Raw genomic sequence first — 25,995 nt, 5'->3', positions numbered from 1 at the left:
ACCAAGGGGGTCACGGAGAGTAAGGATCGACAACTTCATAACCATTGGCAAGATTGTGGCCTAGTGGTCAATATTGTGCACAATCCACTTTCTAGACAATTGCAAGTTAAAACATTTATCAATTAAAATTTTTAATAATTTAATTGGTTTAAGTTTTAATAGTTCTGTCATTTTTCCTTTGTTGTTTACTACAAACAATTCTTTCGATTTGATTGAAAGAAAACATGTTCTCAATTTTTCCCCTAAAGTAATATTTGAATTTGAATTTTTTATATGACACCGAAAGCATGATTTCAAATGGGTACATGTCTTGATTTGATAAATTTTATTACCTATTGTATTGAACTAAATATTTTCACCGTTATTAATATTTTTCAGAAAAAAAAACTTAAAGTAAACGTTTTTAAAAATTGACATTGAAAAAAAGATAATTGATACTGTTCGATAATCGATAGCCTGACCGCAAAGCCAATAGTCGCGGGTTCGAATCCCGCTCAGAGCCTAGATGTCTCGTCCTCTGTTTTGTGGTGTGTGAAACTACTCACTCCATTAGCGGTTGCGTGTGGCAATATGGCAAGGTTAATTCTGCTCGCCCATGTGACTGGGGGACGGTGGGGGTAAATGTAAATTAGTGTTCCTGCATTTTTTCGGTCAATTTTCATTTAATATTAATTTTTTATGTCTTGTAAATTTTTTTACTTCTGTAATTTTAAAATACTAATTATATTTAAACAACGAAAAAAAAATTTTTTTTTTCATTTTAAGGTGGCATTTTGTTTCAGTTGTAAATTTAATCCTGATTGCGAGATCTCAAATTTAATCCCGGTATAACTTATTGGCTTTATATATTTCGATGTATTATTCTTGGAACGATATATAGAAAACTTATCACCAATGTAGTGCTTGATTTTCATAAACTGCACCCCTCAGGTGTCAATGAGAAGAGAGACCCTTCTAGAAGCGCAATCCGCTTATTGTTAGGAGTGGAGGTTATAATTGAGGCAATTACTGAGCGCAGTTCCCCCCTGTCCGGAAAAAAAAAATTTCTGTAGTTTCTGAATACTAAGCCATCGACATTCCGTCTGCTTTTCTTAAAAATTTTAAAAGAGATTTTGGCAACATATTTTAAAACAGACTTCATGCGTAAAATTAACATAATGCTTGGAAAATTAACTGAGACTATATCAAATATCTAGATTCTTATAATTTTAACCCTAATATTTTATTTTTTACTTTTTCATGCAGAACCATAGAAAAGTCGTTTTCCTATTGAAATTATTTTATTTAGTCATTAAAATATTTATTTGACAGAATCGTAAAATACCAATAATTGTATGTTATTGCTTGTTTCCCATGCTCCCAACTATTCATTCTAAAGAAATTTATAAATTATTCCTTTAGGATTACCGAGAAAAAGATATATTCAGGATATGCCTCATAAAACTTAGAAAGGAAAATACTTCCGTGTGCATTTCTGTAATTCTTTGATTCGTTGGATTTGCCGCGCAGAACTGAATTACGAGAATTTCGGTACACTTAATAGTTGCACATTTATTTGACGATAAACATTTAAATACCGCTTTAGGAACTAAAGTAGATACTTATTATGGTGCGCGTAAGTTATTTAAAAAAAAAGGAGCTCTCAGTGCCTCTAAACTGTTGAATTTAATCGGCACATTTGGCAAGTGATTGGCATATGGAACTAAATATGTCAAGCATTTAAACTAGATATAAACATTTGCGTGAAACGTTGATTGCTTAATTGTTTATTTGATTTTAATTTTCTTCAATACTTAGTTGGATATTATTAGGATAGTTCAACGCCTAAATTATTAAACTCAATAATCAATGGAAGCATTGAGAACGTTTTTAATAACATATTGGTGATTATTTTTGGCATCACTATTTGACTAGCGTTTGAAAATGAAGCTGTCTCGCCTCCTGAAAAGCGTAACGCTCCAATTAATGCTTTTAATTTATAGCTGTTGTGAAATTGGTCTCGTTTTTAAAATTTCGCAACTTACTAACTATTTATTTAACTATTTTCTTTTAAATCTGAAAGTGTGTTAATTTTGCTTCACTGTATTGTAAAAAAAGTACATGAATTAAAACTTAGATATTTAAAATTTATTTAAAGTATTTATATTTTATAATACATGAAATAAACGTTAAGCCTTTTAACTAATAATGACTTAACTCTAGCTATTGATTTAATAATATTAACTTGCTAATATTATATATTTATTAAAAAAATGACAAAAAAATTGTATTTAACTTTCCATGTTTATATAAAAGCGATGCTTTAAAATTAATTTTGTACAGTGTCTCCATAGCAAATGTAAGCTTCGAAAATAATTATGACAAATTAAAGAACAGATTAATGAAATTGTGCGAAATGTGCAGTTTAAGGCGAATAAAAATTAGATTTTATCGAAGCTTAACTTTCTAACATGAACATCGTTTCCAATAAAATATTTTAAATACACGTTCAAAAAAATCAGTTCCACCTTGAGCCATTATACAGTGCAAATTATCTGTAACTTTTATAGGGTTTCAAACTGAACCATGTATATTTTCAAGTTGAACCCCAATATCATGTAATCAATTTTTAGATGGTTTAGTTGGATCCATAATATACTTCAATGCACCATACTACGGTTACAGCACATTTGTATGATAATGCGGTTTAATGGTTCAATAATATGGTTTGTATTAAAATGTGAACCAAAATTTTATTTCGTACTTTGTAGTTTTAATTGTTTTGAAGTTTAAAAATCATAAAAAGTACTGCTATACAACAATTTAGATATCTTACACAACATTTTCATTATTACCAAATCTCCACTTCTGTTTTTCGGGTATAAGTTCAAGTTAATTATGCAATTAAGAGCGATGTAAATTTCTGCTCACGTTTTCTTTTCTCAATTTTAAAATTGCATAATTATCTTGTGAAACTTCTGAGCTGGGAGACAAGTAGATCCACTTTACGAAAATTAGTGGCACGATTACTTCTATTGAGTGAGAAACGTATTTCTCGTGTCAATATTCTTGTGAAACTTATCGATTTTAATATCAAAATCAAGGTTGGTAAATGCAAGAAAAAATTACTACAATTTATTACTATTATTATATAAAAGCAAATTGTATCTTGAGTACTGTTAACATTTGACTTATGATCATATCGGCACTCCCTTTTTCAAGTACAAGTTCACACAATTTAGAAATTTTGAATAGAAATTTTGAGGCATTTTTTTCAGAATTGTTCAAAAAAAAATTACAAATCAGTATAATTTTTATTTAAATCGTATAATTTTCATCCGAAACTTTTGAGTAGGGATACAAGCAGATACACTTTATGAAATACTACTATTATGAAATACTACTATTTACAGATGTACCATCAGATCCAATATGGAGCATCTACATTTTAATGATTATCATATGCCAACTTACGCTTTCCGGGTATGAATTCACACAATTTAAACTATTTAAAAAAGATTTAAATGCATTTATTTCAGTGTGAAAATTGTTACTTATTATACTCGTATACAAGCTTATCTTGAATACCATTAACATTCTACTTAAAATCAAATCTGCACTCCCTTTTTTCGATTACAAGTTCGCACAATTTAAAAAAATTTTAATAGAAATTTCGAGGCATTTTCCTTCAGAACTGTTAAAAAACCGTACCGTAAACCGGGGCGAGTCTACCCATTTTTTCAGTTTGTCAACTTTCAAGTGGTCAAACTTTTGTAAATATTAAAGAAAAAAGTCTTTTAATAGGTGTTTCGGAATCGCTATTTATCCCTCTTTAAAGCTGTGAAATCGATTTTAGAAAATATTAACAGTTACGCTGTTACTGTATATTTTTATAGAACTGCTGACAAATCTCTCGTATGGGGCGAGTCTACCCATTCTACTAAAATGAATGTTAACATTGTAAATAATCAAATTTTACTATTAAATTGTTATTTAAGTTACTATATAGGATATTTATGAAGTAAAATTCATAACTTTATTATATATTCCATTTTTTTATTCATAAAATAACACAAATTGAGTATTTGATCGATTATCACATTTTGATCACAGTTTTGTTTTTATAATCATTAACATTATAAAATAAAATTTTTTTCTGATTATTGTTGATAAAAATAAATTAAAATTAACATAAATTTACAATTAAATAATTAATAAATAATAATAATTAAAGATTATTAGCAAAATCGAAATTCAAACATTGGGAATCATGAAAAATCTTTTTCCCATTTTTTTGGGAGGTAATAATAATTTATAAATAATAATTTATTTAACTTGCATTAAATAAAAAAAGTTAATTTTGTAATATAAAAATTGAAAAAATAGGTAAAATAAACATATTTTATATTTACATTTATATTTAACCCATAAATTTTCTTATTAATGATAAATTTATCAATGCAGAATATAATATACTCAAATTCATTTAAAATGACTTAATTTTAATATAAACAAAGTTCTAAATTATATTATTATGCTTTATTAAAACTAAATACGAATGGGTAGATTCGCCCCGCGAATTCTGGCTTTTTGTTTACAACAGCAAAACTTACATTCTTTTTTTTTTTTCATATAAAATTAATGTAATCTTAGTCTTAGATAAGTTTATCACTTAACCAAAGTGAAAATAGTAATAATAATAATATACTTATGGAGCACCAACTAAAAGTTTGCTGATTTTCAATACAAATCTCTCAAGAGACGTTTGAACAGGTCGGTTAAAAAGACACCAAATAAATAAAAACGGATCAAACTACTACAGCGCCATCTTCCTTAGAGTCTGAACTAAGTCCTCTGTCGGTAAATTTATTATTTTTTTTTTTGCAATTTAAAATAGTGAAAATTAAATAAAACTAAAATGGGTAGACTCGCCCCTGGATGGATAGACTCGCCCCGGTTTACGGTATAATTTTCATTTAAACCGTATAATCTTCATTCAAATCTTCTGAGTGGAGATACAAGCAGATATACTATTTACAGTTGCACCATGATCTTATTTGGAGCATTTACATTTTAATAATTATCATATGTTAACTTACGTTTCCCGGATATAAACTCATACAATTTAAACAATTTAAAAAAGATTTAAATACATTTATTTCAGTGTGAAAATTGTTACTTATTATACTCGTATACAAGCTTATCTTGAATACCATTAACATTCTACTTATAATCAAATCTGCACTCCCTTTTTTCGAGTACAAGTTCGCACAATTCAAAAAAATTTTAATAGAAATTTCGAGGCAGTTTCCTTCAGAACTGTTAAAAAACCGTATAATTTTCATTTAAACCGTATCTTCATGCAAAACTTCTGAGTGGAGATACAAGCAGATATACTTTATAATATACCACTATTTACAGTTGCACCATGATCCTATTAGGAGCATTTGCATTTTAATAATTATCATATGTTAACTTACGTTTCCCGGATATAAACTCATACAATTTTAACAAATATTTAAATACATTTATTTCAGTGTGAAAATTGTTACTCATTATACTCGTATACAAGCTTATCTTGAGTACATTAACATTCTATTTATAATCACATAAGAATATATCGAACATTCTACTTATAACTACACTCCCATTTTCAAATACAAGTTCGCACAATTTCGACGATTTTAATAGAAATTTCGAGGCATATCCTTCAGAACTGTTAAAAAAACCGTATAATTTTTCTTTTAAACCGTATAATTTTCATGCGAAACTTCTGAGTAGGAATACAAAGCAGATACGTTTTTTAAAAGTGTTAAAATGTGTTCCTCATGTCAATACAACATCAATTCATGTTCATATCATATGCCATTCACGTCAAATTTATAAGTTTTAATCACAAATCAAACTTGAAAATTTATAGAAAAGATTACTGCTATTTAGAAATATACCACCAGATCCAATCTGGATCATCTACATTTGAATTATTATCATATGCCGACTTTCGTTTTCCGGATGTAAGTTCACACAATTTAACAGTGAGTAAAATGCATTTATTTTAGTATGAAAATTGTTACTCATTCACGGCATTTAGTTTTGAAGTCATATAATTTTTGAGCAAAAATTCTGAGTACGATACAAGAAGTTACGCTTTACATATTTTAAATAATTTCCTCTTTTGTTTTCAAATTGTAGAAGACTTACTATTTGATACAGATGTACTAGCAGATCGAATCTTCACATGCCATCTAATTTACTATCGACTTCCGTTTTCCGCGTATAATTTCACACAATTTAGAAAAAAACTTAAGAGAGATTTGGACTCATTTTCTGCAGAATGAAAATTATTGCTCATTCGCGTCATTCAGTTTTAAAATCGTATAATTTTCATGTGAAATTTCTGAGCAGGGAATACAAGCAAAATACGATTTACGGAAATGAGTGGCAAGATTACTGCTATTGAGTAAGAAATGTATTTCTCATGTCAATTTTCATGTCAAACATAAAGATTTTAATGACATCCTTTGTCTTTCGTTTCAAATAATGTGACAGCGTTGTGAACCGTAAAAAAAAATACTTTTCGTTTATCATTAACTTGGTGTTGAGAAGAATTATTTCCAATTCTTACTGGAATTGAAAATAAACAATTTCGGTGTCTGAGTTTTCAGTACTTATTTATTGTTTTGTCTCGTAATTTTATTTAATGGTCTTAAGTACTTCAATTGCATAAACCTAATCGATTTAACGATGCGTTAAAAATGCATTTATGTTAGTACTTTATAGTTGAGCTACCGAAGTACAGGAATGTCATACAGTCCCTATACAATTTTAATTTATAAAGCATTGATTATAATATAATTTCCCAATGTAGCTATTAATTTATAAATTCGGGCGAAACAGGGTAAATAAATTATCATACGAAAACTTTTTTAAGATAGGCTCGTATCACGTTTTGCAAAATTTAACAATTCTTAATTACAAATGTTAGAATCATGATAAAAAAAGAAGGAAAAATAGCTAAGAGTCAATTTAAAAAATTTTAATTTTAGAAATAGTGAAATAATTGCAATACTAATTCTTTTAATAAGAAAAGGAGGTATACATCTAATCATAATATTTTATTTCATAACTGGCATTGAACAACTGATTGAGTTCTGATTTTACAACTATCAATATTCAATCTCGTAGCCTTGCAATTTTGAACCCTACCCAGAGGACAAGGAAACTTCTGGGTTAAGTATTTGGACTCGCGTAAGACTTTTTTTAATAGAACTAGCCAGCATGGAGAGGAAAACTACAAAAATCTCATGCAGTTAGCCTAACGGCAAGGGGAAGTTTAACCCATGATCCGTCTACCACTGAAGGTATTTTATGTCTGCACTGAGGTCGGATAATTTTTGTGTTAATTATATATGTTGTACTTTTTTTTGAACAAAAGTCTTATGAGTGTACTCTAGATTTGGCGCCCGATAATTTAAATCCTATTTCTCAGAAAGTTTGCTACTATACTCGTATCTAACAAAAAGAAACTAAAATAAAAAGAAGTCGCTCTTGAAATTTTTTTTATTTATCTTTCGAAAAATTACTATATTTTATTTTTCATTTCTTATACAATTTTAGATATAATCTCTGCTAAGAAATTTGATGCAATTTTCAAAATTACAATGGCAACAAAAAACTTGTATGAAATTTGTAATATTGGGATTTATGTAATAACCGTAATAATGTGTGAATGTTACCTCTCCAATAAGCTATATATGAACTAAAACAAAATAAAGAAATAAATTAAAAACGCGAATAAAATACAAATGAAAGTATAGAAAATTCTATATCGTTTTTAGAAGCCATATGTAAGGTAATATCCATAGAATGTTATAATCCATATAATCAATGCTGCAAATGACTAACTTTGCTCGTTAAATGTCATAATGTAATTTTTGTAATCGACAGATAAGAAAATTGATTGCTATAACTTAAAAGATCTCAAACCAGTATCATCTTAGTATAATCAATGCTGCAAATGACAAACTTAGCTTGTTAAATGTCATAATGTAAGTTTTATAATCAACAGATGAAAAAAAATAATTGCTGTAACTTAAAAGATCTCAAACCAGTATCATCTTTGTGTAATCAATGCTGCAAATGACAAACTTTCCTCGTTAAATGTCATAATGTATGTTTGGTAATTGACAGATAAAAATATTAATTGTTGCTTTTTAAAATAACCCAATAATTCCTTTTTTGAATCTCTACTTTCTTCTGAAAAGAAGCAATTGCGTCTTAAAATGTGAAAATTTTAAACTAAGCCTACGAAGTTGATGAATGAGGATTATCAAGCCACGTTGTGACATCGCCATAATCGAAAAAGAACTTTTTATTTCAAAATTTTTTCTTCTTCTTAAACTCAAGAAGGGACGCCATTGGGTAACGGATTAAATCTCCCTCTCAATAATCCTCAAAATCTCAACTACCCCTACTTAAAAAATCTTCCATGCATTGCAATCCACCAGATATATTAGCGGCTATATTATTAACTGTTCTTACGGACTTCGAGCATGACTTTAAATTGGTATTTTTTCACAGTCGGCTTCCAATTGTTGCGCCTCATGTGATACCTCAGAGTTTGTCACCTTCGGGGGTATATTGATGATACCTTCTGCAAGGAAGATTTTGCACCGATATTTCTTTATCTGAACGAGAAAACGGTGATGTTAGTGTATGTTCCAAATCACCATTATTTTCTCAATAATGACGTAACAATGTAGATTATTGGCGTGAATATTGTGAGAGAATAGCGTAAATTTCCCTCATAAGAATTCATGGGATTAGTGTTGTTGATAATGGTTTGTTTTCTCAAGTTTGAAGAGATTATAACATTTTTTTAACATCCACAAAGCTGTTTCGTTTCTAACCTTTTCGTGTCGAGTTCTTTCAACTCTTGTTTTTTGTCGCACTCGAGTAGATTTAATGGGCAATAAAATGTTTTATAAACCGAAATTTATTAAATATTCATTTGATGTTTTGGAAACATTCTCGCTTGTTTCATAAATTATTCATCGATAAATGGTTTTGAAAAGTTTTGGAATATTATAAACATAAGAAAATGTTGAAATAAAATTCAAATTTCTGAGCATAAGATTATTGAGTCTTATCTGGTCTTATCTACTGTGACATTAGTTATTTTAGAAATATTTATATTCATGTCTTTCATAGAAAATTAGCTATGCTTTAGTCATGGGTCTCAGATGTTGTCACAGATCATCTTTCTTCTCTTTTACGATTTTCTGGATTCGAAAAAAATCTTCCTAAAATTGCCATAAATTGAATCATATCTTATTTATTATTTTATTTAATAACCGTCGTTGAACAGCCGACACAATTTTCGGGTTTACGACTACTAATGTTCAACTAACGTAGCCTTGTAATTTTGAACCCAATCCAGAAGACAAGAGGACTCCTGGATCAAGTATTGGGAAAAATTTGCCTTCGTGGAGGACTTTTTGAAGAAACTAACCCGCATTTGCGTTACACGGAGAGAAAGACCACAAGAACCTCCCACGGTTAACCTGACTGCAAACAGATTCAAACCCATGTCTAACTGAGGATATTTCACGTTAGTACTCTGGTCGGTACAGGCCGGATACGAAATTCGTATCGACCAACCATCGCTAGGATTCACCTGATTGGACCGCTTCACCTGATTGGAAAGCGATTGCTCTATCCTCTCTAAGCCATCGCGGGCATTATAAGTTATACTAATAAATCAAATCTTATTGTAATTTATTAGTTTAACTTATAATGCATTTACTGAATCGAAATTTTAAGTAATAAATAACCTTAAATTTGATCAAAAATTATTGCAATTAATTATTATAAAATTATTGGCTATCATACGGATTTTATGTGTGGAGAAACTTTAAAACTGAGAGTGAAATTTTAAATTTAACAATTTTTAAAGTGTCTGTTTTGTTACCCAACTTTTCCTTCTTTTAATGATTTTCTAGAGCAAACTCAATCTTCATACCGAAGAATGCATTTTGTTTGTTCGAAATTCATAATTACCATAAATGGAATCAAAGTGTATCTTAATAATTTACTTTAAATTGAATCGAATTTAAAGAAATTAGTTACCATAAATTGAATCGAAATTCATAGCAATTAGTTAACATAAATTAAATCAGAATTTATGGTAATTCTGAAGGAAAATTCTATATTTTTATAATAATTTTAAATGTTTGAGATTTGCAATTATTTTAGCATAATTTATAATCGGTTTCTAATAGCATGATGTGTTTTTATGAAATTTGAATATTTTGATTTGTGTGCTTTTGAAATTAATATAGCAAAAGATTTTTGGTAAATAACACTGAGGGAAATTTTTTTCTTCTGTTACCATGAGATTTTTTAAAAACAGATCTTAGATATTTTTTGCATCGCTGATTTCAACTCTTCAATCAATTTCTTTTTCCAAGCTGCAGTTTTTTAAACTAACATTTTTAGTCTATTTTTTGTTGAAACGTGCAAGTTTAAAAACATCATACATAACAGAGGGTCGCCTAATTGTTGCAACGGTTAGGATACATCATCGGGGTTAAAATTGTATAGAAACCCATGCCCGGATGTCACCACATGCCGCTAGGGACATTTCTCTGTTATGAACAGTTTCTTCGTGTGTTTCTGAATCTTTCTTTACCTAATTTATCTTAATTTTATGTTTTCTAATAATTATTGTCTAAAATTACGTTTTAAGCGCAATATTAATTATTTTATTGAAACTCAATGATTCGACAAGATAGCCAAGTTAGTTAATTTAATGATTTGACGAGATCGTCAAGTTAGTCGCTAAATCATTACGATTAAATAGTTCATACTAAATTTTTAAATGTAATTTAAATGAAAAAAAAATATTTAAATGTAATTTTTGACAATAATTGTTAGGAAATATAGAATTACGATAAATTAGTTAACTGAAAGTACCTGTTTAGATACACTTGAAGAAAGAGTTTATAACAGGGAAGGGAAGCACAGCTAGCTGCAAACAGACATTCCCTGGTTGAATCCAGTTTTAATCCTGATGACGCTCCCTAACTCCGCTAGAAGTTTGTCTCAATTTTTCACAATCCCTTTTTATATATAATGGTTTTAAACTTGCCCATTTCGACAAAAAATAGACTAAAAATGAGATTAAAAAACTAGCTTTAGATGTAAAACTAATTTCAGATATGATATCCCCACACCCAAATTAGGCAAAATCAAGAAGTATTTGTATAAATACAAAAAAATATTTGCTCCCAATACAATTAATAAAAATTAAAATCTATAAAATGAAAAGCAAGTATCTGTGAAGTGTTATCAACTCTCAATTGATAATGCCCTACCATTCAAATTCATAATCATGTGACACAGCTTACTATTATAATTTATTTATGCAGTACACCCTATACTTAGTTCTAAGATTTGTTTTTCGAAACACATAGCTGCATATTATTTATTTCTCCCGCAAGTTTCGATGTCGAAATGCATGCGATTATTACTGAGCACTAGGTGGTTACTTGGAGTATTTTTTTTATCCTACCCAATTAGTTTAAGGCACGCCAAAACTAAAACACATTAAGTGATTAACTTGATTATATTTTACGTTTTCATTTTAATTTTATTGTCTCGTTTCTTTTTTACCGATTAATATTATTATTCATTTGTATTTCTATAAACTATTTAAATGGTAAAAACATTCCATTTTTTACATAAATTATTTCAGTACTTAGTCAATTATTACATTAGAGATATAACTGGAATATAATCGTGCAAGTAATCCCAGATTCTTGGTTCCAATATTCGGTAACAATTATTTGTTCTATTTGACTTAATTCTTACCATACTTTTTAGTTGTAAGATTCAAACAACTGATTGTATGTTATGCTTTCTCTACACATATATGTATATACAAATATAATATAATCTATCTCTGGATACCAATTAAAGCAGTTGTAAAAAATAATTTTTAAAACATTTCTCTCTTAAAGAAATTGAATTTAGTTTATGATTATTACAGTTCAAAATTCAAATATATCATTATAAAAATAATTTCTGTCTCACTCATATTAATCCAAGCCATAGGACAAATTTTTTTGGAGTTTATTATTAATAAAGAGAGTTTATTATTAATAAGGGTTTATTATTAATAAGGGTAATTTTTAAATTGCTTATATTGAGAATTTTAAGTTACCAAGATTATTATTAAATTAGAAATAAAATATGTTTAAAAAATAGTTAGAAAATAGCTAGGAGAAACTTTTTTACTTATTAATGTAATATTAAATTTAAATAATGATGACTTTGATATTGGAATAGCAATCCATAGACGTACCGCCAGATTTTAATAAAAATCGCAAATTTTGAGTTGCAGGTTATTAAATTAGGAAATTTTTCTCAACCTCATTTAGATATGTAATGCCCATTATTTGAATATAGTATTACTTTGCATAATTTATCACTGTGTAAAACATTCTGGTGTCTTTGTTCCTTCATGCAAATTAAGAGTGTTTGCAACCGTATAAATTATGAATGAAACTAGTTGGAGAGATGATAAAGATGATTTATTCTTTAGATCAGGTTGAACGATAAAGAAGAGGTCATTGCTAGTTCAGTTGGTGTAACTTACGTTACCCCGCAATTGTTTTATTCTCGCTGTTTGCTAGCGAGAAATAGCGAATGTTAAATGATACGAAGTGAAGATAACACACTTGTTTGTTTAATTACTATCTCCTTTTTAATTTGTACTCGTGTACTTTTTGTTTGAAGACATCAGAAATATTTTTTTAAAGAACGCTCTCTAGTTGAATAATCATCAAAAGAAAGTCACATTATGATTTTTTTTAAAAACATATTCTAATTAGGACTGTGTTGTACAAATCTTTAACTGTCTCCTCCCTCTCGATCAAACTCAACTGTCAAAGGAGTGAAGGCGGAGGAGAATGATTCTAAATATGCTTTTAATCATTCTAGTTCGGTTTTTAACTAAATAATTTTATGATATGTAATCTACTCTGCCGTAAGTTTCAAATCATGTTAAATACAAGGTTGCCACCCAAATAGAATGTGAGAAATATAGCTGTCGTTATTAAAAAATTTTCGTAGTATTATAAGTATAGTACATGGTGAGTAGCGTTTTTAAAAAGTGCTTATTTTATCTTTTCGTTTTTTAAAAGCCCTTAACAGTGCTTTTTTTATTAGGTGTTTTTAAAAAGTGCCAATTTTCCATCTTCGAAAATAGGAAAATTAGATTTTCGCCACGTATTATGGAAAAGCATGGTTTTCACATTGTTCTATTCGACGCTTTCACAATTCATTCAAACGAATTGCGGCGTACTGGCTGTCCGTAGCATATGAAAGTGCCAATCATTTCACATGTTTGTTGAAATACTTGTGGTCTGCATGTGTTACTGAGCAAGGTTCCGTGAGATTCTTCCATTCTCATGTGAAATTCTGCCGCATTTTGCAAGGCATTCTCAATTTCCGGCTTCATTTTCCACCCATCTTTTTATGATGGCTAATATAATTAAGAAAATAGTTCTTTGTCAGAAACTAGTTATTTTGTCACGGTCATGTAAAGTTTTCGAATATTATTTTGCGTTTTATTAAAAATATAATGTGCTTAAAAAGTAATTAAAAGTTGCCTATTTTTTGTTATTAGACTTGGCTACGCACCCTGTAGTACTTTACGTCGCTCTAAAGTTGCACAATTTGGTATTGGCGACAGTCTGAAAACATCCCTGAGGATGATCGGAAGATATGTCATTGCAAGTTTGATTCTCATCAGAGGGGATAGCTTCAAGCTTTGGTAGCCAGAAGAGCTTACCCACCCGTTCACTGACCACCCGTCCACTGACTGATGACCCGTTCACAGTTTAAATGACTCATTAAAATGTTAAATAATCGAAACGAAAGACGAGGAAATTAAAATGAAACATAAAAAAAATAAATAAATAAAAAAACAAGTCGAGAGAAATTAAAGTTTAGTTCACTTTCAAATTTAATTCGAATTAAAACAGTTATGCATTTTATTGCTCTGTTATTCAGTTTTCAGAGGCTAATTCTCATGTTTATTTCTGATGGATAGTAATTTTAAAGCAAAAATTTGTAATTCATGTATGTTGGCAGTACAAAGTGGTTTTATTTTTAAACTTACGTCAATATTTCTTTCGAAGGCCATTCTAAAGCTAAAATCGCAAGGTATGTGTGACAAGGTTAAGATTTAAGTCTGGTAGTACGTCTGTAACCCTTTCTTGTATGATTAACAAGCTTGTGATTTTATCAGTTTAAATGCGTTATCAAGATTCGTACAAGTTCTTCAAGTCCTTAGAAAGATTTCAGTTATTTAAAGTGTAGTATATATTTACATACACATACATGTTCCTTTTCAATCCGAATCGGAATATAGGGCTTCGATCATAGCTCTCTCCATCTCACTCTATTTGTGGCCTGATATTTTGCCTCTCTCCATGTTTTTCCTAATATTTTCAATTCATTTACCATCGTCCTGCACCAAGTATTTTTAGGTCTTCCTCTTCTGTTGCCCCAAGGGTTCCAATCAGAAACTTGCTTTGCTTTAAATTTTTCAGGTTTACGTAGAACATACCCAATCCATTTCCATTAACTTTTTTTAATTTAAATTTATTATAAGGGCCATTAAAAATTATTATTTTTCATTTATAATTTTTTCTTACAAACTTCCAGAAATCTTCTATTTTCGGTTTTTAATTTTATTTCTTACAAAGGACATTAAGGTCTTATAAGACAGTTACTTTTATTGGCGACTTACATTAGAACTAATATCTTCTATTGTAGGCATGTTGATATAACGTCATTAAATTTTTTAAATTTTTTTTATAATTTTTTTTTTCATTTGACCCGAGCTAAGATTTTTCTTTGATGAATAATAACGTTCATTTAAAATTCTTGATAAATATTTTAAAATATTTCTTTTTGAAAATTACTACATATTTTAACCATTATATATACTCCCAAAATGAAAGCAATCATATTTATATTTTTCAAATTTAAAGTGGTTTAATATAAACCACGTAATTTAAAAGTTAAACACTTTTACGATTTTAGTGCGTTATATTATTGCCAAAAATAAATTTGACAGTTATCATACCACTGTTTCTGAAAGGGTCAAGTGCAAAGGATTAGATAATATAAGTTTTAACAAATTCTGTCCACTTTATGGTACTGGACAGTAATAGGCAGGGATCACTTGCTCCGATGTAGGACACACTGAGTTCTCAAGGCAAGAGAACTTTCAGGGCAATCACTTCTGTCATGTTTTCTCATCTCATGTACATACTTTTGTTTTTTCATCTTTTTGAATATTAGTACTTTTTGCCTTGCCATTGAAAATTGAAAGTTTCAACAAATTAAATTAGATGCGTGTGTTCTATTTCATTTATAAACAAAATAAAGCGGAACATTAATTTCATTAAAACCTTTATCACATACTTTTCAAATTGATATGATCAGCTAATTAGCATTATTTGTATCACTCTCACATTACTTAAAGCTTAATTTCATCAAGCTCTTCGTTTGATGTGCTCACAATAATCAAACAATAGAATTTCACAGTCAAAATTTATTAATGTCAGACACAATGCAAAGAAAACACGTTTTGCATACGTTTCTAACCTGAGGTGTTCAACCTTGACAATGTTAAGTTCAAAGGTATAACCTTTTGGTATCTCTGCGACATGATATTGTTCATTGTTGAGAAATGAATATAACCGGGTATTATTTGAATGGCACTTTACATTGAAGAAAGTCCATCGACTGAGAAAGTATCATTTCATCAGAATTCTTTCTTTATTTTCAATGAATTGGAATTTTTTTTCTTCTTTTCTTGAATGTCATAAATCGATATAAATGTTACAATATTTCTGTATAATGCGCCATTGTGGAAATATTATTTTGATGGGATTTTGACCTTTATCTTCGATTCTTACATATTGTTAAAAATGTGTCTAAACTATTTCTGAGTTTCTCAGAAAGGGAAGGTGACATAAAATAGATTGTTAAATATTGTAAAGAGAAAAATACAGTTCATCAGATCTTTTCAGACATGATTGAAAATTATCCTGTAAAAAATTCATAATTGTTAAATAAAAAATATTTTTTATGTTTACTAAAAGTGAAAACCAATTTTATTTTTGTCTAAACTGAGTCGAAAAAAAGGGTTTTTTGGTTAAGTGATATCCATCCTTTGGGAGATTCGTCGTTTAGATCACTCCGAATGATGACAAGGACTTTGCATAATATTATTTACAGAGTTATTTGCATAATATTATTTACAATTATTTACAGAGTATACATATACTAAATAAAATAAAAATTCTGGAACTCCATTGTTCCTATCTGCATCTATACTCTCTCCGCATGCAGTCTATACTGAAAATCCTTTTTCAGGAAAAAGTCCTCCTCTTCTACTCTTTCCATCCCCACTCTAGGGGAGCGACATTTCCCGTGTGCGACTTTACACATTGTCGACTCCCGGGCACTTCTTTGGCACCGTATTTTGAAATTCGCCAATCTTACATTCGCCAAGTCGGCTTTCAAGTTTTCTCGCGAATATCTTCGAATATTAATTCGCGCATGTTTCACTTGCGACATACGATTTAAAAAACGCATGAGTGAACATGAGGTGTGAATAAATTTAGCTGCTTTAAAAGTTTTTGTGTATTATCATTCTCTTTTTATTCGGACTTCCTGAAACACATATTTATTTCTTACTTTTTTATTTCCTTTTTAGGATAAAGTTTTGTTGTGGGTGTAGGATATATGAATAGGGTATAGCTTTTTAATTATTTTTATAAATTTATTGCAAATAATTTATGGTGTCTTTGCCAAGTATGTGGACACAATATTCAATAATGCAGCAGGGTTTTGTACCTTATTGTTTAGTTTTTAAGACCTTTAATTTAAGTAACTACACAATTTATGAGTTTTAAGCATTTTCTTTTTATATACGTGTAATGAAGAGGAGATTGTTGCTGTCAGCTTTATGCATGAATTTATTCTTTTTTACTTTTCTGACATTGATATCTATGATTAAATTTGATGTCATGATTCCCATTTGCAGTGCTAATAATATTTGCGTCCAAACAATTGTACTTAGATTTGACACTTTTTTGTAAATGTTATGTCCCAAACGATAAATTCCTTCATACGTATTCCTTCATACGTCCACAGCTTTGGTAGCCAAGATGCTTTGGTAGCCACAGAGGTCAAGCCTGAGGAAGCCTGAGGTCAAGGGTCATTCAAATGCGTGGGAGAGGAATCACAATCCTGACAGGTAATGATGAAAGTTAATTTCGAAAGTGGTGCTCCTCACATTTTTCTGTTTAATTTAACACGGAAATAAGATAATTCTCAGTTGACATAGTTTTTAAACGCTCTTTTTATATCTTTTGTTTCTTCAATTTAGTTTTGTTTCTCTTATTCGCGATAAAATAACTTTGACCACAAAATTTGGCCTTGTTTAAAAAAAAAAAAAAAAAAAAAAATTCAACCACGATTTAACATGTATTTGTTATGCACCACAGAGCTTCAGTTAATTTAAGCACCCTTCTAGTAAGAAAAATAGATTAAAATTTCGATCGATAATAATTTACAACATCGACAACTGAGAAAATTTTTAGCGGAAAACAAATAATTTAATTATTTATTTGTACAGTTAAATAAACTAGCTAATCGGAAAATGTTCTTTATTTCGATTCGCGAAAAGCTAAATTAGGTGACAAATTCTGCTTCTTAAAGTTAGAAAATGACAAAACTTGTTTTTTCTTCCTGCGTAAAAGTCGAGTTGAAATTTGAGCACTCTGTTTAGTGAAAAAGTGGATGAAATTTCATGAAGATCCCACCTTCGCACGCAGGAAAACTATTTACTTGAAAGTTGATAAATAATTGTAAGAAAAGAATAGGGTTTATTTAAGTTTTAAATACCTCTTCAGTCAAAAACTATGAAAATATAATATTCAATTACGAATTTCATTTTTTAAAACCAATACACATTTATTTAAAATACAAGAGTTTGAATGAAACAAATTAGTAAACGATGCCTGTAATAAAATTAAAATTTTTTTTCCTAAAAAAATCCACAAAAAAAAAGAAGAAAAGAAATCCACATAGGATTATATGGGGGATCTGATTAAACGAGGAATCAAACTTACAAAATTTCTATTTTAACTTTTTTTTTGTTAACAGAACAAAAAGAACAATCCGGTCGTAACAAATTTACAGTTACCGGTGAAAGAAATGTCGAAACATTGTTTTAAATTCCATGTAATTGGTGTCATTTGATGTAAATTGTTTCATTAACATCTAAATTTATATAAAAAAGTAACTATTGACATTCTGTAAATAATAATCCACGTAACAAAAATGGAATTTTTCTGGACTTTTAAATAACACTGTATAAATGATAGTTCTGTGCGCAAAATCTTTTGACATTTTCATTTACGTTTCGTTAACCGTTGCCATTTTTCTTTCAACAACTCAAACTGTTTCACTTGAAAGGCATGTAAATTGAACATCAAGAAGACATCAATTTTAATATGGCGTAACACGCGCATTTAAATGTTCAACTTCAAACGATTCAATCTGAGATTTAAATTACTTCTTCTTTTGTCTTGATGGTATTTATTCCGTGCTGGCGTGATTTAGTCCAATTTAACTTGGTTTGGCTTTGTCACTGGAAATTATAGCCGTGCATCGTTGCTTTTGTGAAAGTTCCGCCGACATATGAACCTTTTTTTATATATATATCAGAACGAGAAAGCTTGATTGCATCAGGTCAAATTAAACGTTCATTTGGCTGTTGTCTAAAAAATTGCCACCACGAGTCAATGACTTTGACTTTCCGCGTCCGATTCAATCAACCATGAATTGTTTAACTCCCACATCAATGAGGAAATTGACTTTAAAGGTTTCACTGGTCTACCTTGCCATTGTGTTGTATGTTTTTTAAGGAATATTTTTAATAAATATATTGATTTTTGATGGGTTTTAAATTCTTAACAATCGGTGTGAAATGAGTTGTGATTAAGGCGGGATTTTTTTTGCACACTTCATTTATGATGAAAATTAAAAATTTAATGATTGCCTTGTTTTTTAGTGATAGCTTTTATTTTTTAATTTATTTATATGTTACCTCTACTGAAAAAAAGTGGTGGAAAAAAAACAATGCTTTTGATAATTAAATAAATTTGATATTAAAATGAAGGAAGAATAATATTAACTTTGCATTTTAATCAGGTATGTTTAATTTAAGCTTTTTTTTGTTACGGTATCATAACAGTTTAACATCCTTAAAACAAACACTTTCTTAACAGTTTAACATCCTTAAAATAAACATTTTTTTTAACAGTTTAGTATCCTTAAAATAAACATTTTCTTAATGTATATTAAACAAACGCTGAAATTTAGCTGAAAAAAATTAAATAAAATAGAAATAACTGAATAAATTTACAATGCTTGCAAAAATAATCTTTATTCGATTATAATAGATTTTGTTTCACATTTTCCTGACCATGTCAAAATATATTTTTTAAAACATTTAACAGAACATCTGTAATAAATCGTATGTGTTATAAAAATTTGGAAAATTTGAAATTGTTAAAAAATAGCTTCATTAAGGGCATATTTAATTACATAATTAATTACATTCATATTAAATTACATATTTAATTACATTCACAAAAGTGTTTTAATATCTCATGAATTTCCAATATTTTTTAAATTAAACTTTGGTAATTAAGGTATCGTGTACAGGTAGGGGAGAGTGGGGTCAATTGTAACAGGGTACGATTGTAACAAAGCAAAAATTTCGAGTGTCGGGTTCTAGATTTGGCTCCTAGGTGGCACACAAGGTGTATTTAATAAATCTACATGTACACCCCTGCTGGCAACCATTTTTATGTACTTTTGAAAGAGTTACATCACAAAAGATATTTTCACGCTACGTAAGTACTTTTTTTGGTATTAGAATATTATATTGTAACAAAGTAATTTTGTTTAAGCAGATAAAAATTATTAACCGAATATGTTAGTGGACACCTTCATTAACATTTCAAAAAAAATATTAGTTTTGTTAATTAACTAGCATTGTTTTTAACAAATGAAGCTGAAATGGGGTCTTGGGGACGATTGTAACAATAAGTAAAGGGACGATATTAACAGTTGAAAATAAATAATCTTTTGTTTACAAACCATTACTTAACTCTTTAAGAACCACCAATAGTTTCCTATATCATTTATATTATGTTGCATGTGCATTATTTTATTTGTCTCCTTTCACAGCATAAATCAAAATTTTTTAACCCCTTAAAGTTAAAAGTTTAACCCTTTAGGTTTCTGCTCCTTATTACTTTTACTCCTAAAATATCACTACTATTTTGATCAATAAAAAAATATATCACAACTATGATAATATGTACACTTAACTATGCTTTAGTTGAATTTATGAACTGTTACAAATGACCCCGTAAGTGGGGACAATTGTAACAAGTGCACGACTGTCAAAAATTGTTAATAACTAATATAATAACATTTAAAATAAGTTTCCTTTTTTCTAGTAGAGGATAGTCTACTTTACTCGTCTGTCAATTAATACTAATAATATATTGGATTTTTTGTTGGTTAAAAATAGTTAAGTAAAAATGTTACAATTGATCCCACTCTCCACTTCATTATTTAAAACTTGTAAAAAACATTTATTAAGGGCTATTACGTACAAGATATTTAATAAATTAATCAAATATTAAAAAACTCCATCTAAACGAGAGCAGAGTTAAGTTTAATGCAACTATTATTAATTTATGAAATCCGCGACAACCTTGTAAAAAGAATTGCTGACTTTTTTCAAAAAAGGCTTTACTGAAAAAATTTGTTAAGTGATCAATTGAAATAAATGACATGACATTACGAACTTATTTGGATCCATTAGTTTATCTCCCTATATTAAAAAATCGTCATCTTAACGTTGTCTTTTGTTTTACTGCACAAAAACGGTAAGCCTTCCATGGGGATAAAGCGTTCGCCTTCCAATAAAGTGAACCGGGTTCGAATCCCAGCGATGGTTGGTCAAAAGAAATTCAGGACCCGGCTCGCACCGACCACTGTGCTTACGTAAAATATCCTCAGTAGTAGACGGATCATGGGTTAGGTTCCCCTGCCGTCAGGCAAAGGCGAATTTCTCCCAATACTTGATCCAAAAGTTCCCTTGTCTTCTGGATTGGGTTCAAAATTGCAAGGCTACAGATTTGAACATTTATTAGCCGTAAACGCAAAATTAGGTCGGCTGTTCAACGACAGTAATAAAATAAAATAAGAAAAAATAAGGCTTATAGAAATGTTTGACGGGATAAGGATGGAAAAAAAATTAACATTCGATGTTCGGTTCGAGAATTATTAACTGTTAAACTTATAATAAAAAGTACCAAACAGGCCGCTACGAGCTGTAGGAATGCAACTAGGCAATTGAAATTTGGTATTCTCAAAGAGCCATAATTTTTATGAATTTAACCCGGGTTTTTTTTTCTTCTTCGAAACTTTAACATGCCCGAAAGTTATCGTAATTTTCAAAATCTGTAACATTTAGAAAGTTGAAATTACGAAGGTATGTAGAAAAAAGTAGCGGGGTATTTAAGTGAAAAAATGTAAGATTCGTCAAATAATTCGAGAATTCCGCTAAACTTCTAGGGAAAAATACCATCCTTGTTCGCTGTGTTGCCAGCTAAAATGCAACCACGGGATTAAAATTTGCCTTGCTTAGAGAGTCATTTTTATTTGTGAACTAAATGCGAATTTTGTTTTGAAATTCCATTTTGTTACTGGAATTGCAAACTTAAGTTATTGGGATTAAAAGTATTTTCGTGGTTTTTTTTTCCTGTTTTTTTCTTTGAATGTCGACTAATCATTCATAGTTGTTTAATATTAATTTTTTCCTCGCATGATTTTTATTCCTTTATGGTACAAGCTCGCGTTCTTTAGTCGACTTTAATTAAAAGAACAAAAAGGAAAAGAAAACAGAGAAAGAACGACTACATTAGTCACACAATCAGTATTTTTTAGGTTAATTTTTTCAGATGATTATTTTTCAAATCTAGGTAATCGTCTATTTCATTACGATTAGCATGTTATCAAAATGTACTTACATAAAGCTGTATTTAGTATAATTTGATAATTTAACAATATGTTCTGTGCTTTGTGGAAAATCTTGACGTTTAAGGGGAAAAAAGTAACGATGAATAAGAAGCAATTACGTGGGTAGGTGAGCGGAGCGAGCCGGGGTAGAGCTTCTTAGTGAGAGTAAAAAGTCTGAATCTCTCGGGGGAAAAATGTTTCCTTAGAGAAAGTGCATTTTTATGCCTGATTTTGAAACTTAAACAATGTCTGTACTAACTGGTCTACCTCCTAGCCCCTAAGGACCCTCTACAAATGATGTTATTTTTCGAGAGGGCTTGATGAAATTGTGAAGAGAGGGATAGAGGGGCTAACAAGAAGTGTCACAACACATATTTTTTGTTCAGATAAAAACATTTAAAATCATCAGTTATATATTTTTTTACATATTTTCATACTATTTTTCATCAACATAAGAAAACAAATGCAATCATTAATATAGCTATGCTTAAAAGCGTCAGTAAAATACATAGTTAAAAGTTAACAAACAATTAAAATATGATCTATAGCAAGTGGTTTAAGCCTGAACTTCTAGTATATATTTAAATATATGACATGTGAGAAGGAACGGTAAAGTGGGAGGGCTAATTGTGACACCTAGTCAAAAATATTTAGAAAAAAAAAAAGCGTGACACCTATTAGGTGCGGTCCTCTGGTACGTTAATGTGCTTAGATCCGATTGTTAAATTTTAAATTATCCAAGGTGCTCCGTTTTTATTTTTCGTGGGCAGAAAATTGTACCAAACTCGCGTATTGCTTTTTTCTTCCTTTCTAAAGTGATACTACGCTGTTAGAATTTTCATGCGGCCCTTTAGTACGGCCGTATGAAACTTCTAACTTGTTTTTTTAGTGCGATAATTTAGTGCGGTCCTTTAATATGTGTTAGATCCGATTATTAAATTTTAAATTATCCGGAATGTTCCTTTTTTTATTCTTCGTGGACAGAAAATGGTACTAAACAAGCTTATTACTTTTTTTTAAATTTTTTAAATTTTTTTTTAAAAGTTATACCACTCTGTTAAAATTTTCATTCTGAAGTTACGGTAAAATAACCGACAACAGACTGTCCATCTGATTAACCATAATGTTCACGGTTAGGAACATTTCTTCAACTTAACGGTTTTGAAACTATTTACAACTGCTACGGTTAAAAAATCGTGAATGCAAAACTATACAGTTTTGTAACAATTTACAACAAGCATAATTTCTAAACCATAAAAATAAAACCTGAATGGACATTGGAGCTTTTTGTGAGCTGCGCCATTTATGCGTGAATGATAGTTTCGTATTCTAATAGTTAAGATTCACCGATTGGAGAGTGCGGGATACTAGAAACTCTTCGTGTATTGAAATAATAAAAAAAATATTGTAGTATCAACGCTAGGATTCGAACCCCTGTTCAGCCAGTCGTGAGATTGACCATTTCACCCTCTAAAGTACATACTCCGCTGCACGGACAAAATGGCTTCATAAGTTGGGCCTAGTTGGCGAGGATGGAACACTGTTTTAGGTAAAAACAATCAAAAAACGTTTTTAAACTGTATAGGTAAAAACAATCAGTACACGTTTTTTCTCACATTTAACAGTTTGAATATTATATTTTTTATAGTTATTTGAAAGTTTCAGTTGAATATGGTATAATAACAAATAAATAAGTTGCTATTTAATAATTTTTACCGAGAAATTTGTAATAGTGTAGTGTATTATCTCATTTTAATTTTTAACCAATTATTAAAACACCTCAGACTACATTTTCATTCCAAAACAATCTTTTCTTATGTCGAAGAATTTAGCTCCCTAAACCCAACTGAAGTCAATTTTCATGGAAGTTTAAAGTGTTTTATAAAAAAGAATGACCTTTCGTGCTGATCGGATTCTTTTCATGACTTGCATCATAGTTACGTGACTATACGTTACATCTGCTACATGCACCTTTTTGTTCTGGTAAAAATAGTTTAAAGTCATGGATTGTTAAGTTCAGGGTCTTACAGCGGTCTCATTATTCCATTTTATTTTTATCAGGAAGTAGAAGCCTTGAAATTAATCATCGTTATGAATAAAACTATGAGTAGCATTAATGTACCATGGGTATGCTAACAATTTTATTAATATTTTAATTTGACTATGTATTTATTAATGACTGTTTTGTAATAGATATCTCAGCTCTCATAATTGATATCTGTCTCATATAATTCCCACTATTTACTTAACTTGGGAATTAAACTACTTTTAACGCTTTCATTCGAAAAATTTATCCGCTTGTGTATAAATCTTATGGTGTCTGAATCGTTTTTTAAAGTTCTCTCAAGTTTTTATTATTGCATAAAATGTATATTGCTGTAACATAACAGTATGCAAATATTTTAATAATATTCAGCAACTGTTTAAAAAGCGCAATTCATCAGCTGTTAAATTTCTGCGTATATCAATCACACGTTATATTTTTGTACCTGTGTTTCAGCAAATTTGGTTTTTTGACTGAATGCTTAGGATATTTAGTGCAGCATATTTTACTACAATTTTATTATATAATTTTAAAACCCAGATTTTCCGTTTATTTTTTGAGTGAGCATTTTTAATAAGTATATAAACTTTTGAGTGTTATTTAAAAATTATTATTTTTTAAAAATATTTTTTGTTTACAACTGGGTACTTGCAACTCAAGAAAAAGACGATCACTGATACCCAGACATGTGACTTATGATCTCAGCGCAAGCTGATTGTATATAAACAAGATGGCGTGTTAAGTCCAGCTAAGTTTCTCTACATAAGTTAGATTGTTAATTAACGTGAAGTTAACTAAATACAACGCCGTGACGCGCATCGAGTTTGTTAATATATATTTCTTTCTCATCTACGTCATTTACTTAATTTAGATTTATTATTTGTTTAAGTATTTTATCGTAACTGTGATATATTGTAGTTTGTGTACCTGGCAACTTCAATACATAATTAGTTTGTTTATGTTCTACAATTTCTACATGGCTTCTTTGTGTGCCTGTCTTTGTGTTAAGAAAAAGATTGGAAAATAATTGAAATTTTTGTGAAAGCAATTAGAATGTGTCACTTAGGAGAATTTATACTTGTCGGGCGTGGCTTACTCGAAATAGAATTGGAAGAACAGCTGATAACATAAACAACTGCCACGTTTCAACAACCAATCAGGATCGAGATACCCACACTACGTCACTTGCTGGTATCCAATTTCCATACGTACACCGAGAGAGTATGATTTTTTTTATTTTTGTTGCTAGCGTAACTTAAGAATAATTTGGATTATTTTGCATTTAATAACTAGTTTGAAATCAAATTAAAAATCAAACTAAAATCCAAATACATAAAACGTTCTTAGGATTTCAAGTGTATCAATTTAGCATTTTTATAGTTAATGTTTCTCAACATTGCATATCTTTTTTTTGCAGATAAAAAGTGCTGGAAAAAGTGTTTGCGATGACATGAAAATGCTTATTATCAAGTGCGATATTCTTTAAAGGTAAGATTTTTCGTTTTATTTTCGTATTCCTCAAAAAAATTTGTTTCTGAAATCATGTCTTTTACTAGAAGAAATTAGTGAGACTTTTTTCTCAACGGTTTGTTAAAATATTTCTTACTGGAAAAAAGTGATCCATCTATTGATAAACCTAGATACTGGATGGTAAATTAAATTTTAAAAATTTATTCCACGAAGAACTTGATAAATTTGTGAGTAACCCGTCAATGTAATAGGTAAATTTTTTCTGTGGATCATTGGTGAAGAATGATTAAATGCAAGATTCACGGTTAGTT

At 29.5% G+C, this 25,995-nt stretch overlaps 1 protein-coding gene across 3 annotated transcripts in view; it reads left to right on the top strand.

The window, feature by feature from the left end:
• Positions 1–25,995, top strand: part of LOC107441233 (uncharacterized) — a 138,166-nt gene that overhangs the window by 78,602 nt on the left and 33,569 nt on the right. For 2 of the 3 annotated variants that reach the window (XM_016054416.5, XM_016054418.5), the window contains one exon: positions 25,632–25,702. The gene's annotated coding sequence lies outside the window, so the exon portion shown is untranslated. Of the gene's footprint in view, positions 1–17,216; positions 17,321–25,631; positions 25,703–25,995 lie in introns of those variants that run through there. The other variant, XM_087165578.1, reaches the window with a different exon arrangement.

Source organism: Parasteatoda tepidariorum, chromosome 6 (assembly GCF_982258835.1).
Source record: "Parasteatoda tepidariorum strain Cologne lab strain chromosome 6, Ptep-v5.0, whole genome shotgun sequence".
NCBI lineage: Eukaryota > Metazoa > Arthropoda > Arachnida > Araneae > Theridiidae > Parasteatoda > Parasteatoda tepidariorum.
Note: the sequence above shows the minus strand (reverse complement) of the source record. Positions and strands in the feature narration are given on the sequence as shown.